Source organism: Megachile rotundata, chromosome 5 (assembly GCF_050947335.1).
Source record: "Megachile rotundata isolate GNS110a chromosome 5, iyMegRotu1, whole genome shotgun sequence".
Classification (NCBI taxonomy): Eukaryota; Metazoa; Arthropoda; class Insecta; order Hymenoptera; family Megachilidae; genus Megachile; species Megachile rotundata.
The window spans coordinates 16843055-16864851 of record NC_134987.1 but is presented as its reverse complement, the minus strand read 5'-3'; the positions used below and the strand labels follow the sequence as shown (position 1 = coordinate 16864851).

Genomic DNA, 21797 nt, shown 5'->3' with positions numbered 1-21797 from the left:
GGAATTACTGCCCCGTTATATTTGTCCTCGTCATCACATTTTTCGACCACTTCCGAGTACAATAATATAACGGATATTGATACAATTTCCATTACAATTTCATTCATAAGTTCTTAGAAAACACGATGTTCATCGGGGTGGTATTAAAGGATTTACTGGGCGTTACAGGATTTGGCATCGAAAGCAAATTTACCTTCAGCATGAAGAATGTAGTAAATCAAAGGAGAGAACTCGTCAGAAGATTTGGGAACGGGCCAAGAATTAGAGAACATAAGAATTTGGAAACCTAAAGAGTTGCATACAGAAATGAAAGAATTTGAAGTGTGACTATAGAAACGAGATAATTGTCACAATCACGAGTACGTGACTACGTTTGTTAACGCGAATTCAGCGGAGGTATCTGTTCATAAAAATATGAAACAATTTGAAAAGAAATTTTCGTACTTCCGAAAGCCATTTCCAGCGATTTCATGTGAAAGCACACGTTCGTCTACGCGTAAACGAATTTCTATCCCATTTCATCTGTTCATAACGGTGCCACTCGAACGTAGGAAGCGCGTGGAGCAAATAACCAACGGCGGCGCGGTGCGGAGCGGGTATCGATCGAAGTTCTCGCGGAAAAACGACGCTGTGCGACACGTCGTGAATGATTTCCGGAGGACGGTTCTTCAACAAAACGTATCGTCTTTGTTTCATGCCGTCTTTCGGAATATTAAAACCGTTTATCAGGGTTCGTATCTTTTTCCTGCGCGCAATAAGTGTCGGACTCCGAGAATCAGTATTTTTCTTTCTTGTACTCCCTTTTTCTCTACGGAAGTTTAAAATTACGGAGCCGAAAATCTCGATTCGGAAAGGAAACCGGGTAGTCGATTTAGCTGTGTACGCCCAAGCAGATTGAAGCTGGTCTCGCGTAGTTACACCAACCTACATCTACGCTCACTTACACAGGGACTGTTGATTCTGAATTCACTTTCCAGACGAGTTCACGAACCAATTCTTGACTTCCCAGCTATTCCCTCTTTCGTTGAAATACTTAATCAAAGCAAAAGAGGCGCGCGCCAACTCGAACGGTGGGAAAAGTTGAAGAAGGGAAAACGATAGACGCGTACACGGCCCGAAGGCGATGATCGTGTGCCGATAAACTGAACAACGTTCCTCCTTCCGGACCCCGCTCTTTCGAATCTATTATTCGAAAACCTAATTACGTGCTGCTCCTACAGGCTGGGTAAAAAGAAACATCTTAGCGCAGGGATAAGAGAAGGGAGAGAGCCCGAAGGTATTGATTTTGCACGTACCAACGCTCGTCAAACGTACTACTCGACTATCTGTGATTACTTAATAAAAATGGAGGTCCTTTTCGGAGTATTATCGAACGTATAAGGCGAAAATTTTGGACAATGAACATTTTGTACCCTCAAATTATAGTTACTAGAAGTGGTTAATTAAATTTTATAAACGTTTCTAGATACATTTTCAGGAATAACCGCAGTCCGATTAGGAACGCAACATTTCATACGGACCGACCTAATAATTTCCTTCGCGTCCGATACAATTTTCCCCGACTGTTAATTAAACCGCGCTCAGAAGTTCCGTATCCCAATTAGCCTCGTTAATCGGCTGTTATCGAACGGTGCCAGATCCGTCGGTCGATTCTTTGCCATACCGTGCCGCTCTTCGAAGCGCGGTGGTCGATGGAAAACCATCAGGGGCGCCGTCGTTGCGGTCTACGAGGGTGGTGTAGTCCGCGACCAAGGTGGCATCGATATTTATTGCATTTAATACCGGCTGGCTCGCGTTTACGTTAATTGCACCGGTTCGCCGCTACTCGGTGCGGTTACGTGCCGTGTAGTCCGCTACGAAGACGAGGGATAATTCTGAAACCGTCGCCGAACAGCTTTCCTAGAAGGCCTGCAATCACGCCGAGAGCCGAGAGGAAGACAGAGAGTTTCGCCGTGGCTTAATCCTTTCCGTTGCAGCGCCGTTGCTACTTCCGATCGAACAACGCCGCCTGTCCGACGTACAATTAGTAGAGCGGAAGTTACTGGCCGGCCCGGGAGTTGACAGCTAAGCACCGTTCCGCTTAATATGTCTACTTAACGGCTTCTCTTGTCTATGAACTGCGACCACGATCGATCTGCGATGGATCGCTACCAAGATTATGTGCAACTGACAAATGCGTGCCTGCGAATGCAACACCGCTCACGAACATCCATAACTTTTGCGATTAATTATCGAACTAAACCTACAGCAAATGGCAGTCGCAAATGGAGATGTCCAACGAATTAATTTTGCGTACTTCCATAACTTTTATATTTTTATGCTTCCAGAACTGTCATGTCTGAAAATTGTTGACCGAGTTTGAAAATTTTTTAATATACGAACTTATTCGGATTTAACATATTAAGTCTAGAAATGTGAGATACTGTTGCGCGTAAAAATTCACGTGAAGGAACATTCGCTCGGATAACATAAATGATGAAAGTTGGAGGTGAGGATTTGAAAATTTGAAGCTTTTAAATTTCCGAACATTTAAATTCGACAATTCCAGAATTCGAAGTTTCTATATTTTTCCATCTGAAAATATAATCCTGATCTCTTTTTACGATGGAATCCAATATAGTATTCAATATTCGATGAATTCAATACAAAAATATTGAACGTAGCGTAAAGCGTATTGAATACTAGCATATTGAATATGGCAACGCAACAAAGCATATTGAATACATTAGCATCATCCCAAAAAATATTCCTTCATGAAAATGAAATTACGCAGTCTCCCAGCTGACGTTCCATTATGACGTAATTCTTTAATCCATAAACCTCCTAGCTAAATGTTGCAGAATTTTTAAGAAGAGCTCCGTGAGATCCCCAGTGTTTAATTTTTGATTGCCGCTGACAGGACACCTTTACGTGATTAGCAAAGGTGTCTGAAAAGATGGTCCGCAAGGGATGATTAAGTTACGGTGAATATGTCTATTTATGAAGTTAGCGTGCAGGCGTCAGAAGCTTCGTTATTGCAGCCTTGTTTAGCGTGGCATTAATTTTTGTGTACAGAATTCGTGTCCACGATCCAGGACAAAGGTAAATTTAATTCGCTCGGTTAATGCTGTCGGATCAATTTTGCTTGAACGCTGCCGCTGGCAACGTTTAATGAACTCGTTCGCGTTAAAAATTCCTAAAAGCTTTCTATGGAGGCGACTTTCCGCTCGGATTTCGCTGAATTCGAACGTAATAGTATTTTAGCAATTTTCAGGGAAAATATGCAAATTTTCCGTGAAACTGTAACGTCGATTTTTTCAGTGTTACAATTATGGAAATGAAAAATAGGAGTAGATTGCAAAGATGGTCGCTTAAGGGACGTTTGTTTCGAATGATCGCATCCAGGTTGAATAACGAAAGATCTAACCACAGGACTTTTTCTACCTCCAGTGGTTAAGTTGTCTGTCAACGCTATTTGAGTTTCAAAGAACCCATCTCGACAAGTATCCTTCAGCTTCCTGATCGACCAGGCAAATATAAAAGCTCGGTTCAGGCTGGACCGATTGAATTTTTCATCGCTGAGGATACTTGGTAATGCGTTATATGAAAAGAAGAGAAAGGAAGGTAAATAATCGTTCGACGATTATTCCACGCAATATTTTATTCGCCTGTTTACGTCTCGTTGATTGGGACAAATAGAATATCAAGCAAAAACAGGATTTTTTATTCGAAGCGTTGTTCATTCACGGTATGAAATATTTAAACGGCCGAGTATTAATAGCAGGAACGTGGGTTATTAATTTTTTAAGCAAACGCGAAACTATCCCGTTTTGCTTGTAACGTTTCATTTATCCTGGATATTCCGGTTTAACTGGCGTCGAAAAATAAAACCGGCGCGTACTTTAATTTCATAACTTTTTACATTCGAACGCGATGCATCGGGACACCGGCGACACAAACAATGGACACCGAAAAATAAAACGTTTTTTTTCCCCGAGGAAATTTGCCCTTTTGAGAGAGTTCGAAACACGCGTGGAATGACAAATAAATATCATCGCGAGCTTATCAACCCTCGAAATAACCGGTTTTAACGCGACACAGAAACACGGAATTTACACTGTAAAATTTCTATGAATTTAAATTGCTGATTCGCGACGGTATTTGTCGATCGTGCAACGCAGAACGGTGGCGGAGAAAAGAGATTTCACTCAAGAAAGGATAAAAGTCTGCAGCGAGAGCCAAGAGTGATGCTGAAGTGGCTCTATTGTTTGATTTTCATTCGAGTGGTCGTCTCAGAATGATCACTCGGGGCCCTTTAGACATTGCTGTTGCGAACACAATTTTCAATGCTGTTGATTCTGATCATTATTCTAGAAAATCCCTGCCACTAGAACCTATAATATCTCGGAATTAATTTGAAGATTTAGAACTGTCGTTACTGTCCACAATTTCTAATGTATATTTCAAAATACTCGTCCCCTTGTCCACAATAAAACGACGATGAGATAAAAAAGGAACAAAAAAGAATGAACGAGTGTATAAAAGTTTAGAAACTTTTTACTACATAATAACGAGAAATAGTGCCTAATGAAATTCGCCGGGCTTTATCGTTCCTTTTGGAAGGTCCAGGTTTTCATGGTCAATCAAGTTTTAAATTCCCGTAAAATTTAACGGGTAAACTTTTTAAATTTCCAAGTGTTACGATCAGGCGATGGCAATGATAGCGAATGTATACGGCAACAAAGGAGATCATATCTCGTTATTGGCTGACCAACATGGATTTTCCTGAAGACCCTTCCTTTTCAACGATATTCAGGGCGGGAAAGAATCGCGTGCTATCTGACCAGGCAACTTCCCAAGAGCCGTAGACGAGCATAATTTAAATTAAAACCATTTAACGCGTTAAATCGTTGAGATATGCAATAAGGAAGCGGAAAACTTCTGGCGTAAATTTCCCTTCCTGTTGGCGAAAACAACTCTCGTAAAATGGGTATACTACCAAAGAGCTTTTAATTTCTTGCGTCGCTTAACGCGGATCGAATCTTCTCGCTTATTTATTAATTTTATTAGTGAAATCGGTAGAGGAATGAATAATTGTCATAGTGTTACTGTACACGTAGAAAGAGTTTTTGTGCTAAATACTTTTCTCCGACACGCGTGTTAATTCGACTAATTGGAAGGAACGAGGTAATATATCTCCAAATTGTTAATTAAATTTGTGTACGCAACCTTGTGTTATGAATATTTATACTGTGTAGGCGACATGTTATTAAGCTTTATTCCAGCTGCATTTTAGAATCTGCAAATATCAAGTAAAAAGTTTGATGATACGTAAATGGAGATGTTTTCTCGTACTTGCAAGCTTTTCAACCCCGCCTGTAAATCAATTACGGGAACATCGTGTAACGATAACGTGAACAGCTCGTACGCAGATTATGTACAATACCAATTACAGGATACGCGTAATGCTAGCCTACTGTGTGTATAGTACAGGCTAATTACTAACATCAATCCCGTTGGTAAAGCTGGAAATCTGTCGATCCATGATCGTCGATAAATCGTTTCATTGCGAGCACGAAATTCTCGTAAATCGGGCTTTTTCGCGCTCGAAACGGAATATTTCGTAATTTCCCTCGCCCTCTGCAGCAACATAAAAACTGCATAATTCATCGATACATCGAAATCGAATGGAATTCTGCTTGCATTCGGCTCGAATAATATATGATCGCTTTCCACTGAATTAATGGGACGTTTATTTAAGTCACGGACGGTTTAGCAGTGTTTCAAACTGTTCGGTTGCCGCGAAGTTATTATCTATCTAGACTCGATATATCTCAGATCGTACGAAATAATGTTGTTCGAGTGATTCTCCGGACAGCTGCGCGTTTATCACGGTATATTTCGATAACACAGAATCCACGAAAGTAAAATATTTCACTGAACAAGGTGGTGCATGTCGCGAGTCATGCTTTTTCTCTTTGCCGCTGAACAAACGTTTAAAGTCCGTTTTCTACGGCAACGAAAGATTATTTCGCTGCGTGTTTTTAATTTAACTCGTCTCGGCACGAGGAAGCACTTTACGTACGATTATACCATAATTACAGCTTTATTTAATTCAGTTTCAACTTCAGTTAGCGTGATGATACGCGAGAGATGGACATTTATCGCTGTAAATACATGCGAACTTTACGCGCGAATTATTTCACACTTCCAGCTACTTATTCCCACACTTCTTTTCGTCTTATTTTCTCGCTGCTTCTCGACTCTCGGTCCCACACTTTATGAGCGTAGTTTCAGAATTTAGTGTCGCCCGTTCGAATAAACTAGTTACAACGAGCTTGATAAATTTCCGAGATTCACGAAGTTGTATCGTAAGAAAAATCGTCTCGATAATCCGGCTTACATACATCCACGTACTTTCTCCACTTTTGCCAGATTACCTCGGAAGAGATATCTTCTCAACGATGTTTATCTCTGCCTTGTGGATTAACACGATGATTGTCACGGTACGTTTACGACGTTAACACTGTTGCACTCTAAATTAATTTTTCATACCTTATGATTCAATCGATTTTAATTTGAACGTAATTACGGCGCTGATATTATGTGCATTAATATTATGTATAGTTTCGATATTTCATAATTAGTAATAATACGTGCGGAATACTAAATAACTGTTCAAGCACGACAAATTGAGTTATAAATTTTATATGTCGTAGAGCCTTTTAATTTTTCAGTATTAGTCTGCAATTCGCTATTCGGGGAGGATAATGACGAAAGTCACAAATCCGTTACACTATTCATCAAAGCGTTAAGGATCAGAATTGTCGAGCTAATTTTCTTGAAAGCTGAAAACGGGGTTGAATACGCGGAAGAGAAACGAGCAAAATGCAATCAAGAGCCGTACGAAATAAACCCAGGTTGCAACAGGAGCATATTCGAATCTCATGCATACCGTGTCTGTGACGTTTGGTATATACGTGTGGATACGGAACTTGTATGAGTGGCTTTGAGTCGCAAAGGAACAGTAAAATACCGGAAAATATCGGGGCACGCCGACAAACGCGAGTGTTAACGTAACTGGAAAATAACTAGGTAAATGAAATTGGTACGCGAATGTTTGTTGTACAGCGTACACGTTTGCAAACTCAAATTTTCTGTTAGTTATCTGTCATACAACAAACGCGCCATTAATTTCGCTATTTTTCTTTTAGAGGAACGCTATTTATTTTTCGAGTGTCCTGATACTATTGCAGATGTTTGTCGAGCATAAAATTAAAATTTGCTAAATTTTTGACTTGCATAAAAGCGAAGGAAAAAGGAAATATGCAAGTTAAATTCTGGTACAAATTATGTAGCAAACTTTCGTCGCAGTTTGGTCCTTTGAGGTTCGAGCACTTTTAAATATTCCTGTATAAATTTACATTTCTCAGTTTCTCACTGATAATTATATAACTCCGTTATGAAAAGTTATGAATCATTACAAGAAATATCTTCGAAACATTTGCACTCGCGTTTAAACGCGAGCCAATCTGTTTGATAGCATTAGAGATATTTAGAGATTATAATTTTCTGAGTCAATTGTAAGAAAAGAGGAATTCAAGTCTGTCTTTTGTTGAGGAACAGTCGAAAGCGGTTAAAAAATGACAGCTTACCAAAAGACATTAATTCCATTTAACATATTTAAAGTTTTCTTAAACTTCACATTGAGTCCTGCTTAAATTACGTGTTACATTAAAAGTCATGTAATAAATTACAGTTAAATTGTGTTAATAGTTCAAAGTTTACATAAAATATTTAGATAAATGTTGCACAATATTAAAAAAAAATTTCAGTGTAAAAATGGTCTTGCAAGCACGTTCTCTCTTTCGAATAATCGCGCCGTTAGTCCAGACGACGTTAATATCGCCGTATAAAAGTGGTAGCGGAATTTCAGGCGCGCGATGTGTTTTCGCGGCCGGCAAAACCAGAGAAATTCTATTTCGACCCAGGCTGCACGACGCCGTCTCGTATTGCATGCCTGGGCTGCAAGCTCCTGAGCAAACTCGTGAATTAGAAATAACGTGAGCACGCCTAAGCAAGCCTATGACAGACAGGCGAGGATATTTTAGCCAGCCAGTCACTCCACCTCCGCATCGAGCCACCGGAACTTCGAATACGTAACATTGTAAACTACGTAATCTTTGGTCGAGCTGGAGGTAGAATTTGCAAATTTTAACAGGAAGAATGTGGTTTCGGGGTTACTCAACGAATTATCCCTGCTGCTGCGAGCTGGGTTACAATGGGTTTAGGAATTTGAGGATGTAGAGATTTTGGGATGGAGCAATTTTGGGAGGGAGGTATTTGACGGGGTGGAATTTTAGAATAGGAGGATTTTGGGAGGTAAAATTGGCTAGATGGGAATTTTGGGGTATTAGGATTCGACAAGATAGGAATTTGGGGATATAGGAATTTTGGGATATAAGGTTTTGGCAAGGTAGGGTATTGGGCATCTAGGGGTTCGATAAGGTAGAGGCTTGGGGATATAGGAATTTTGGGGTATTAGGATTCGACAAGGTAGGAATTTGGGGATATAGGAATTTTGGGATATAAGGTTTTAGCAAGGTAGGGTATTGGGCGTCTAGGGGTTCGATAAGGCAGGGACTTGGGGATATTGGAATTTTGGGATATGAGGATTTGACAATGTAGGGATTTGGGGATATAGAGACTCCGAAACATAGGGATCTCGAGATGTAGAGATTTCAGGGTATAGAGATATAGAGACCTAGGATCTTTACGGATCCTTTAGGGATCTCAAGGCTTAAGTATTTCTGAATTTAAAGATTTCAGTTCTTAGCAATCTCGGCCTTCAGGAATCCCAAGATTTAGAGATTTGTGTCCTTAGAGATCTCTGCAATTAGGAATCTTGAGATTTAGAGATCTAGGGATCTAAAACTCTAGAAATGAAGATGGTAGAATCTCAACACTGTACCCAAAACTCCATATGAACAAAGAGTCCCTTAACTTGCAATACACCGATTACTTCTCATTGATCCAAGTGAACGAAATGATACCTCCCTCAAAGTGCAACTTATGCCCGATATAAAATATTCCCGATATTTGCAAAATTTCGGTGATTTAGCTTGACCGAATTTTCCGCGCAAGTACAATGAAAGGTATAAAAATAGGAATTTTTATTGAAAGAATCGCTCGCAGAAGGAGTAAAAGGGAAATGGTGATGTAAAAAGCGTTCATGTAACCGCAGAATACTGTAGCTCTCTATTGTTGTGGAAATGAAGGATCGGGGAGAACTTGAGAGACTTCGACTCGTTTCGTTGTTCAAATATTCCGGTTATATTTGAATTCCATTGAAAGTGTTAAAAGTATCATAAATCAGAATGTGTGGATCGAATAAAATATAATATATGTTAGAACATTTAGACAACACGCGGACATTTTTACAAATTGCTAAACAATCAATCTGTTAATGAAAGCTTCACGCAGACCATTCATCAAACTTCAAGTTAGTTATCGACGCGCCGTAAGCGACATTTTGCGACGCCGTTGTGTCATCAAACTGCACGGCGACGCGATGGCAGGATTCAGAAAGCGCGAGTCGATTAATCAAAGCTTAACGACGCGAAAAACGAATTGTTAAAGATCCAACGTTCTTTGTTGTAATATCACACGCATTGATGCACACCATGAAGATATCCCTGCCGAGTATAATACGCGTCTCACGGAAGATATACTGGCCCATTATTAAAGTTCATGCGGCAAGCTTTTGCTTCGAAGTTTACGCGTAACACGAAGCGGCACGTTCTCCAAGAACATCGTGTCGGAAAATGTATGGACTCGTACTTAAATTTTCCTGTAATCGTGTTAGATACGCCTGTGATCCTTCTGCTCGATGGAATGTTATTATTTCACACACACCTGCCTACCTCGTATCTTCAAATATGAAATTTTTCGATTTCAACATTTTGGTGAACTCCATTTTGCTGAATTCTGTTTACACCATAATTAGTAATGAACTGATTACACATCCATTTTGTTCTATTTTCAGTTAAACTCCACATTTTGGTATATCTTCGAAATTAGTGAATTTTTAAGTCTCTGAAAAATTTTACATTCTTAGACATTTTCAGACAAGCTCCATATTTTAATGTATCTTCAAAATTAGTGAATTTTTAAGTCTCTAAAAAATATTACATTCTTGAACATTTTCAGATAAGTCCCACATTTTAATGTATCTTCAAAATTAGTGAATTTTTAAGCCTCTGAAAAATTTTACATTTTTGGACATTTTCAGATCAGCTCCACATTTTAATGTATCTTAAAAATTGGTGAATTTTCAAGTCTCTGGAAAATTTTACATTTTCGAACATCTTCAGATAAGCTCCACATTTTAATGTATCTTAAAAATTAGTGAATTTTCAAGTCTCTGAAAAATTTTACATTTTCGAACATCTTCAGATAAGCTCCACATTTTAATGTATCTTAAAAATTAGTGAATTTTAAAGTCTCTGAAAAATTTTACATTCTCGAACATTTTCTGATAAGCTCCACATTTTGATATATCTTAAAAATTAATGAATTTTTCAGTCTCTAAAAAATTTTACATTTTTGGACATTTTCAGATAAGTTCCACATTTTAATGTATCTTTAAAAGTAGTGAATTTTGAAGTCTCTGAAAAATTTTACATTCCTGAACATCTGACGTTACCGTATAAATATAACGTTTGCTAAGAATTGATAATCGATAATTGATTGAAACTTCATAAGTGAACAGTTTGAGCGGTCGCGTTAAAAAGAGCAACAAGTTTTTTAATAATTACGGGCAAGTAGGTTACGCGACGTCTCGTTGATAAGTTAGTCACTCGAAAGTTTACAAAGTATCGGTGAACGAGTTGAAAGTATCGGTTTGTGTTTATAGCAAGCTTTTTAATTAAATTCAATGTGTATAATAGTATTGATCACCGTTGACCTCCGTGGTAATCAACTTGTTAAAGAAGTTCTTGAGGCAGTAACCGAGTTGCAAAACTTTCAGGTACCAACCCGAACTGACCTGTTATACTATGAAAAGTGGCCGCCATTAATCTCACTTTTAAGTACACTTCACTCTATACATATTACCGAACTTGTTAAACTTTATTCACTTTCCAGCAAGCTGCATCGCGTGAAATTACGATAGTTACACCGAGGCAAACTTCGATCGAAACAAATATCGATTATTCTTTTGTCGTATTTGATTTCTTGATCCGATTTAAATGAGGTCTGTATTCAGTTTATTATCGGGAAATCTGTAAAGAATGTAGTAAGATTTACGTCTGGAGAGTAGAAAAAGCTGTCGGCGATTCGGAAGGAAATACAATCGCTATTGTTACGGTGATTGACAGGGAAAATGGAGAACGCCATTGTTAACATCGAAGCGAACATGAATGACACTAGCATTGGATAGCGAGAGAATACGAAGTAGCTGTACCACCGCGTATCGATTTGTATTACAATACTTTGTTACATACAAACACGTTTTCAAATTCCAAATAACTCCGGTCTGAAATTCCGAAGTCTCGGTTGTAACATTCCACAATTTCGCCATTGCAAAATTACAAATTCCGACAGTTCTGTTACAGTCTCAAAATCGCAAAGTTATAAAATTCCGAAGTTCTAAAATTCGAGAGATCCAAAGTTTCATAACTTCAAACTTCCATACATAGAAATTAAGATATTGTTTGCTCCAATGTGCCAGTTGCATACGACAAAGTCCCAAAGTACCAGTTTTAGAATCTCAAAGACACAGGCACAAAAGATTCGAAATTTCCTAAACTCCAAAGCCACAGGATCTTAATATGCAAAGTTTCAATATGTCTCCAAATATCCTGAAGCTCCAAGATTTCACTGTCTCAACATTTCAAGACTCCAGCACAAAGATCTAATATTCCAATACTCCAAAAATTCCAAATTCCAAGTCCCAAAATTCCAAGATCCCAAAATTCAGAAAAGTAAAACTACAAAAATGATCTCCCTAATGCCATCCGTCATAAAGTTCCAAACTATCGTCCTCATTATTTCCACCGCGAAGAAATCAAACTGTCATAGCAGAGCATCCTACACGCTCCTCCTTTTTTTTCAATTTAACTTGTTACGAAAAGAGCAGTGTGCTAAAGCGCAATCGATCGCGACCACCGCACCGTCGAGGCTCACCTCGTTCTTCGTATCTTCACCGATGCAGTACTCGATGCAATTTACGTCTCTGCACTTTGCGTGGACGGATATTTTAGCGAAGTTCTTTCCCGGCCAGAGCCCGTTATATACCTTGCCTCCTCAGCGTGTGCGTATAAAACTTTCAGACGAGGAGGAACCGGATGCTTCATGCAGATATCTATACACTTATCCCGTCGACCTTTTTCCGCAGCCGGCTACTGGCGAACCGCGTTACAGCTGCTTTATAAGACTTCATTGCTGAAATGCATCTTCCGTATACGTACACGTTGAGTTTCCGAGCGTCTTAATCAGAGTATCTCAATCGAATTTTCCGCCGAATTTTTCTTATATTTTAGAAATGCTTTTACGTGCATTTTGGATCTTCGACGAATCTGTAATAATTTTCTGAGCTGGAAAAGATGCATTTACTTTATATAATAACATTATTTTTTACATTAAAAGAAGAACTTTTTTCAATGCTCAAAAACTTCAGTTTTCATAATTTACCTCTTTTAATCAATCTTTATATCAGACTTGTAATAAGCTTGAAGATCAAGGTATCTTCACACCTCATCGTTAATAATCGCTGCCTAATCGACATTGAATTTTCGTGTATCATATTACGACCTCAAATCCGGAGCAGTTTTAGAAAGTAGTGCGTGTGCTAGTGAGAAAAATATCGAGAAAGTCGAAGGAATTATTGTTCACCGCGTACAAAGACGAATAGGAAAAATAGTTGGGAAACGGGCCGAGCAAGTTTGCCAATTTCTCGGTGCGATTGAGTCGACGGATGTGCTCAGCAAGACGTGAGTAAGCCGCTTTATTACCAACCGAGCGCAAGTTAAGTCCGCTTTTCAGACCGCTCGAATCTTTCTCCAAGTATCGATTAACTACTCGACTGGTGAGGCTTAAAACACGGCCTTGAACAACGGACACACGGACTATTTTCCTCGTATTAAATAAAAAGCGAACGAATGGTGTAATTGATATCTACTAAATTATCTTGTACATACTGTAAATGGACTTGAGGTTTTTTATCTTAAAAACTGAAGACGAGAAGATTCATACGTTCTTCATAAGTTGAGTTAGGATTAAATTGAAGGTCTTTGCGAATATCTCTGAAATTAAAGCCGAACGGTGGTTTGATGTTCAGTAAGAATTTCTTCAGAATGACGTCCTTGATAATATATTTCAAGCTCATTAACATGGATGAAGCATATTATGTACAATTACCGTATAACAGGAGAGTAACAGACACGAGCGTGTCTATATCCCGTTTAATTTAAAGGCCCGATCGATGAGAGTGGATCGACATCCCCGAACGGGACGTGATAATTCAGTGAACAGTCGAAAGACAGAAAGGGTCAGAGAAAATGGTGGAAGAGGTGAAGCGTCAACGACACGCTGGAATTCGAAGCATTCGTCGAACGGGAGCATCCGTGGCAGCCGATGAAAGGAGAAACTTGGATCGTTTATCACGCTCGTTTCGAGGCTCCGAAGTTTCGTCCAAGTTAAACTGTTTGGACGAACATGAGGCACGCGGATTATGGATCCAAATCGTCGATTGTTATCGTTCGGCCAAGTTTCCGTGCTTCAATCCTGCATCTTTGAGCAAACGCTTCGTGACCGTGCGGTTCTTCGTGGCATTCAAACTCACGCTAACGTCCCTAAGAAAACGAGGACCTTGCGCCATCATCTCGGACACGGCATTCTAGTACTTCTTCTTCGACTCCTCATTTCCCCTCCATTACCCCGAGACTAGCTGTTCCCGCGCTTATTCCCGTGAACATCTCGGGTTTTTGAAGTTATCGTCGAGCTCTTGTGCTCCGTGCATTGGACGTCGAAATACTCGATCGTTCGACGAACAGCTCCTTTTGCTTCTTCCAGGAGAGCAGGTCCTTTGCTTCGTTCCTTGACGCTTGTTAGAGTTCGTCGTTTATGAATCGCGGACTCCGGGGACCGTTCGAGATGCTTAATTAATGTCGTGTTTTGTCGCAGCGGCGATTTATTATTCTTTCGAAGCTCGATAAAGTTGAGCGAAGTGAAATCCTTTGTGACGAAAGAGATTATGATTCTGAAAGATAGGGAGAATTGACTAATGGTTCTGGGGATACTAATAACTCTAGCAATGATCGTGGCGGGAAATTTTGAAACTTGCAAATGAATAAGTGATACATATTACTACTTGAAAAGATTGCGGGACTTAGTTTATGGTTAATTAAGCGTGATTTATGATCGTTACGCGGACAGTTGCATTATTTATGTCCTTCTAGTACTTCGTTAGTAATGCACTTTATTTGCATCCTTAGTTTCGGAACCTTTTTTTTTCGTCACTTTTGTCGTTTGCATATTAGCAAATAGTTTCGTCGTAAAAAACACAGTTCCGTAGCTGTTCCTTGATACCGGCGGAAAGAAATCTGCACAGTAGGTCGAACAATTAATCAAATTACGGAAGAGGCACGACGTCAGTTCTGAATATTCAGCGTTTGTCGGCAACGCGTTAAAAACACCGTCGTATATTCGTTTAATCAGTTAATGAATTTCTTCACGCACGAGAAACGGTCAATCGATATCGTTCATACTTTCCGTAAAATTTCTGCGAATTGCAATTACATTTTCTCCGGTCAGTTAATAAAATTCGATGAACTCAAATTTTCCTGAAAGAGAGCAAATACTTCTCTTAGTTGCTCTGATTTCTCGTTTACCTAGTAGTTTATTTATTTTAGAAATTCGCTTTTAAATCAAGTTCTTTTCCAATGGAGTTGCAATTTTATGAAGATGAGCAATAATTTCGATGATAGATTGAATTTGATCGAGGTTTAATTACTGTTGCCGGTTTATACGCCGATTAATTTATTAGCAATTACGGGCCATTTACATAATTTCATGCCGGTATGTTTAATAAGGAAATATCATTGTTTATGCTAACGATTCGGTTCTGGCAAACGCGGACGCGTTGCTGCAGTAATTTTTACAATGATCTAATTGGTTTCTGAATATTGAAAATTCGATTGCGTAGACTTGGCTAGGTATTTGGTGTACTTCTTTTGGAAATTTGGGGATTTGGGATTTGGGGATTTGGGGATTTGAGGATTTGAGAATTTGGAAGTTTAGGGATTTGGGGATTTGGAGATTTAGGGATTTGGAGATTTAGGAATTTGGGGATTTGGGGATTTGGGGATTTGGGGATTTGGGGATTTAGGGATTTAGGGATTTGGAGATTTAGGGATTTGGAGATTTAGGAATTTGGGGATTTGGGGATTTAGGGATTTGGGGATTTAGGGATTTGGAGATTTAGGGATTTGGAGATTTAGGGATTTGGAGATTTAGGGATTTGGAGATTTTGGGATTTGGAGATTTGAAGATTTGAAGATTTGAAGATTTGAAGATTTGGAGATTTGGGGACTTGGCAATAGGTGATTTGGGAATAGGCGATTTGGGAATTTGGGGATTTAGGGATTTGGAGATTTAGGGATTTGGAGATTTTGGGATTTGGAGATTTGGAGATTGGGGGATTTGGCAATAGGTGATTTGGGAATAGACGATTTGGGAATTTGTGAATTTGGACATTTAGGGATTTGAGAATGTAGGAATTTAGAAATGTAAAAACTTAAAAAAGCAGGGTTTCGGGAATTGAGAGATTTGGAGATTTAAAAAATCAGGGATTTGAGGATCTGAGGATATGAGAATTTGAAGATTTGAGGGTTTGAAAATTGTGAGATACTAAATTTTGAGCTACTTTAGAATAAATATTCTAAAAATTTTGAAACCCTAAATCATCGAAATTAATTTGAAACCTTGCAACATATTAAAAAATTTCAACCCCTAAATGCTCTAAATCTCGATTCTAACTATAAGACCTAGGAAAGAATCCGAAGGAGACCCTTATCAAGTATCCCCGACAAATGACGAAGAAAAATGATAGAGTCCCGGAAAGCGTATCGCGGAGCAGTGAATCGAAATAACTCGTCGATCGTTTCGATCTTAATTACACGATCTGGTATTTATCTGGTAGAATTCACGCGCTATCTAGCTGGTAATTAAGCGGTCGGCGAAGAGCGTCGAGAAGCTATTAACTCGGGCGGGCATCGAGGCAAGGGCCTCGGATTGTTGCTATACTTTCTCGCGATAATGGTGAATTAATAGAGAAGCAGTTAGGGGAGGGCTGGTGGGAAAAGTTCCCGATATCCGTCGTCGTCGACGTCGCGGAAAGCAGGACCACGAGACGGTAGACGGTTAATTAAGGAAACCGTTAACTGGGAAGACCGACTTATCTGCGACGATTGGCTGCTAAGTTACCCAACGGAGCAAATGTTTCAGAGTTTCAATCAGCTTCCTACTTCCCCGTTCTCTTCTGGCCGCGGCGTGGAATAGCTACTTTGCAGTCGTAGCCATAAGACGCTCTTGAATGCGATTATAATAAATTCTTCGCTGAAAGTTGCCGAAGCGCTCGAATCCGCTTTCGATAATAATGGCCGAAGCAGGAAAGGATTCACGACGTTGCCAACCGCCCTACCAAGCGTGTTCCACTTTCCAACCTTCGACGTTCAGATTTACATGACAAACAGACTTCGAGACGTATTCTTTCCGATATATATTCTTTGTTTCCGCTGTTTTCTTTTTATATCGTCCTTAATAGCTTCGGTTACTTCCACCGTTGATACCAACTTATGTACCCACAACGCTAATATGTCTTTGATGGCTACTTAACCTGTGGATTTCGTGTTTCAGGTTGCCTCATAGGATTCAGCAGAGACTACATGCAGGTACATTCTTTTCTTTTATATTCGCTGAATCTATTTTTTAATTATTTAAAAGCGTTCAAACAAAAGTTACGATACCAGAATATACAAAGTTTCCCTTCTTTGTTGTTGCAACTCAGTGTACGTATAAAAATTCGATACGTAAAAATAGGGAGCAGTGTCAGTTTGCAAATAAACCGGTATCGCAAGAACTGAATATCGTATGATTATTCTCCGTTCGCAATCGCGATCGCGTTGAATATTTCCATCGTTCGCCGAAATGCAATTCCCTTGCGATCAGTGATTTCGAAAAATACGCTTTCACGTGAAATTACTGAAACGTTAGCCGATGAACCCGCGTCGTTTTTTATTTCCACCGGAATATTCGCAAAGCGCCGAAAGCTATCGGTATCGAACTCGAGTTACCGACGAGGTAAGAATCGAACGAAAGAAAAACAGCAGGAAAAAGAAGAAAAATTATTTGCGGGCTGGTTTGATAGCAGCTGCAGGGAAACGAGGTCGTCATCGCCGTGCCCTATTGAATTTTCGTATCAAAATAGAAAAGAATTGTCTGTATCGTTGGGCTAACGATGCAGCAGCCATCGTTGTCGCAGTATAACCCCCGGGATTTAACAAGAGAATATTTTCTTCACGCTCTCCTCGAGACACAAATCATCGCCGGAACGGGAAGGGCGAAATCGTATTTTTCCTCGGACATATTTCCAAGGAGTTTAATTAAACGTTATTCGATGAAATTTCGCTGAAACGTTTGGCCAGGGATGTGTAATTGAATTGGAACCGGAAATCGTTCGACTACTCTTTACTGCTGCCAGTATTTTAGACTTTTCAATTATTAACGCCCTGACGAAGGCACGTTTCGGAAGATCTATAAGCTTTATACCTTCATCCACCGTTTTACGGCTAAAAGCAGTCTGCTGGTACCATTATATTTGAAAGCTCGCATTATCGTATTACATAATTATTAATTTACTAATTATATTATTCCTCGCGCATACTCAAAATAAAACTAGCCTGTCCACCTCTGGCAACGTATTTTAAAGTCATTGAGCTCGATGAAAAATACTTTGAAATATTTCCAATATTTTGTACAGACCATACAGAAAAATATGGCGCAGAATGATGACCTCACTTGTAGTTCTCAATAAACATAAAACGGTATGCATCGAAATGAATTGTCAATAAACATAAAACGTTATGCATCGACGAAATGAATGAACATAATGTCTGAACCGATCGCTGTTTACTGCAGCGCTCCCTAATGGTAGCGTCGCGAACCATCATAATTTCTAGGTTATAACCCTAATAAGCTGAACAGACTTTTCCCATGATCTCAACGATCACATGTTCTTCCATGTTTTCTCGGTCAACAGCGGTCGACACATAATCGCAGGAGGTAGAGTGTGTACGGTAATCTCTAGAGTGCATTTAGGGTAATAATCTTTCAAAGAGTCGTACGACCAAATATTCTTATATCATTCGTGCAGAAGATATAACTTTTTATGACTATATGAATATGAAATTTAAAGTCATTGTCCAAATTTTCTTATATGATTAGTGTGCAAGATATAACTCCATATGCCTACATGAATATGAAATTCAAGGTCACTTATCAAATTTTGTTATATGATTCACAAGATATAACTGCATATGCCTATATAAATATGAAAATCAAGGACACCAACCAAATTTTCTTACATGATTCGTGCAACAAGATATACCTGCATACGACTGTATAAACGCGAAATTGAAGGTCACCGAAATCGTTGAGGTGTTCTCTGTGTATAACCCGCAAACGTGTTCATTGTGTCTCAGTTCAGTATCTTGGTGAATTCTAGTTGCTCCGCGGTGGTAAACAATGCCCGGAGCCGTTTCACGGGTCAAGGAGCCGCGAATCGGCCAGGTGAGCACGTGCTCGAGGGAGTCACGTTTTCACACATGGGGCAACACATTCATCATAAAAAGCTCGTTACGGCACCACTTGTTGTCCGAGCCTCGAGCCTTTCGACGTGTCTACCGTGCTACGAGAATCTAGCGCCAGAGTGGCGTCGTTTTCTCCATGGCAAATTGAGGATAAAATTGCCCGAGGTGGATCTGTATCCTCGTTCCACATCGCGCCTCATCCTAAACGCTTTTAAGAGACAATCTCTTCATTTTTTGTTTGTTTTGAGTTCATTCGATATGCCACGAAAAACGGGTTAAGGTTGCTCAAGGCCAGTTTGGAGGTTCTTGGGAAATTAGAAAGACTTGGGAATTTACGGAGTTGGGATATTTAAGTTAAGTTGGGAGTTAAGGTTTTGGGAATGTCTTTGGGAATTTGGGAAGTTGGAAATTTAGGTCCTTGGGAATGTAGGAATTTGGAAGTGTGGGTTTTTGCGAATTTACGACTTAGAGAATGTAGGACCTTGGAAATTTAAGAATTAGAGAATGTAGGACCTTGGAAATTTAGGTCCTAGAAAATTTAGGAATACAGAAATGTGGGTCCTCGCGAATTTATGAATTGGAAAATGTAGGACCTTGGAAATTTAGGTCCTTGAGAATTTAGGAATTTGGAAATGTGGGTCCCTGCGAATTTACGAATTAGAAAATGTAGGACCTTGGAAATTTAGACCCTTGAGAATTTAGGAATTTGGAAATGTGAGTCCTTGTGAATTTACGAACCAAAGAATGTAGAACCTTGTAAAGTTTACTCCTTGAAAATTTACAAATTTAAAAATCTAAAATTAAAAACTTCAGAAACTTGCAAATTTTCACACTTCAATAATTTGCTAAACTACAATAAATTGTCATTTTATACGGCACACTCTGAAAATATCTGTTCTGTTTCTATTCCATACCGCAGAGAAAATCAAGTAACATTGTTACGGAAGAACCGGACCGATCGATAAAGGTGTTTTAATTGCCCGCTTCGAACGCGCGTTCTCAAAAATCGCTAGAATATGGATTTTCCGTGTGAATTTAGATAATTGAAAAACGAATGGCGTTAAGTTCATAAAAGTGCAGAATATCGGCGGGAACTGTATCCATGAATATAAATTCCCATGAATATAAATCGTTTTCACGACCATAAATTTGTGATGAATGAATACAAATTTCCTGTCGATGATACCTTTATGATGTCTATTGATATTTTTGTATACATGTATTCTGGCTGGCTGTTTTCAAAGTTCTTTAACGACTGCTGCTTTATTGTAGCCTATATGGAATCAATTGATATTCATGCTCTCAAAAATGTACAACCACTAAAAGATCACTTTACTTTTCTTATTCAATAATTTTGCCGTTTATTATAAGACAGCAAATACGAAACTTCATAAATAATTTTCAGGCTCACTTATCTTCTATTTCAGTATCTTTTATTATTTAAGTATTTTAGCTTCTTATTATTTTGAAAATTAATTCTGATACTTTTTGAACGGAAGTGTACTCTTGCGAAACTTTCAAAGCCACGATCACGATCCGCTTTATCAATCGTTTCTTCCTTTTTCAATGGCCATCCGTTTGAACACCGTTCAACTTTTGACCAACGATTTTCACTTCTTCAAAGCGTTTCTCTACACCGAGAAACTAGTAGATCGATACCTCCATGACGTTCGTTAAACATAATCGTGTAAATAATGCGCCAGCGGGTAAATAACGTATCGCACGATAATTATAGTTATTAATATCCCTTGCAAATAAACGCACTGGCAATCGGGACATCATTCGTTCCAGGCCAGGGGGAAGAGGAGGTTGACGAGGAAATGGTCCTTCACTCTATGACGGTTGTATTGATTTATCTTGTGTCCTTTCAAACGAAAGGCGAATGTGCATAGGCTAGAATTAATCGTATAGACTGAATCAATTCCAATTTGCAAATTGATTCATCCTGAAACACGTTCAACGGAAGAAACGATGTGATCTTGGCGGGAAACGTTCGCTTTAGCCCTGGACGCGGTGAATTATCGAGCTGCTATTAAATATACTATACTAATATATTACACTATCACAATAAATTGATATACATTAAAAAATTATAAGTTTACAAAATTATAATTTTATAAATTATAATACAAAATTTTTTTAAATTGCAAATATTAATAAAATGAAAATGTTTGAATGTTTAAATGGAATAAAGTCTTCTGGATGACTCCGTATCGGTATCAAAAGTTTCTGCTCAGCACAGTAAAGTGCAATATACCGAGGTCGAAAGGGTTAAAGATGGAAATTCAAGACGGGAGCGTCTAGAACGATATCGAGTTCGGCTCGACGTAAGATCACGAAGGGTTAAGATCGATCGTTGTCTCGAAAAGGAGGGACAAAGCGTGCTCCGGGAGATAATCGCGTCGCGTGTCGAGATCGATGTTCGCGTTTCACGGGGGGGTAAAAAAATTCAACTCTCACGCGAAACCGCACGCACGAACGGACAAATATCCGGTCGACGTACCGTTGCACGGGCCGTTGCTTCGCGGTATAACGCGATGAACTTTCGAACTCGATTCGAAACCGAGATCGACTGCCTTTCAAGTCGGATTTATCAACGCGTGAACCCGTTTGTCGACGCCCGATGCGTTTCTAAATCCCCTGCGGGGAGAGAATCGGTTATTTCTATCGTCGACCATGCCGCTTGTTTTGCTCTAATCTCCGTTTTAATCGCGGCTCGCGTTTTCGTGTTTGCGGTTTTCCGTTTCGCTCGAACGACCAGTTATCCGCGGCATCGTTACAGCTAAAAATATTCCCTAGCACTGACAGATTTCATTAACCCTCTAACCATTTTTCATTATTTCATTAAAGTCAAATTAACCCTTGTACTCCTTCACTTAAATAATTTTCTGTGTTATCAAATTTGATAAGTGTCCCAATAATAAGACTTCTGAATGATGACGTATACGT

The 21797-nt window shown here is 39.2% G+C and overlaps 1 long non-coding RNA gene across 1 annotated transcript in view; it reads left to right on the top strand.

The window, feature by feature from the left end:
* Window positions 1–21797, top strand: part of LOC143264520 (uncharacterized) — a 258801-nt gene that overhangs the window by 171697 nt on the left and 65307 nt on the right. The window contains exon 6 of the long non-coding RNA XR_013038254.1: window positions 16897–16931. This is a non-coding gene — a long non-coding RNA (uncharacterized LOC143264520). The remainder of the gene's footprint in view (window positions 1–16896; window positions 16932–21797) is intronic.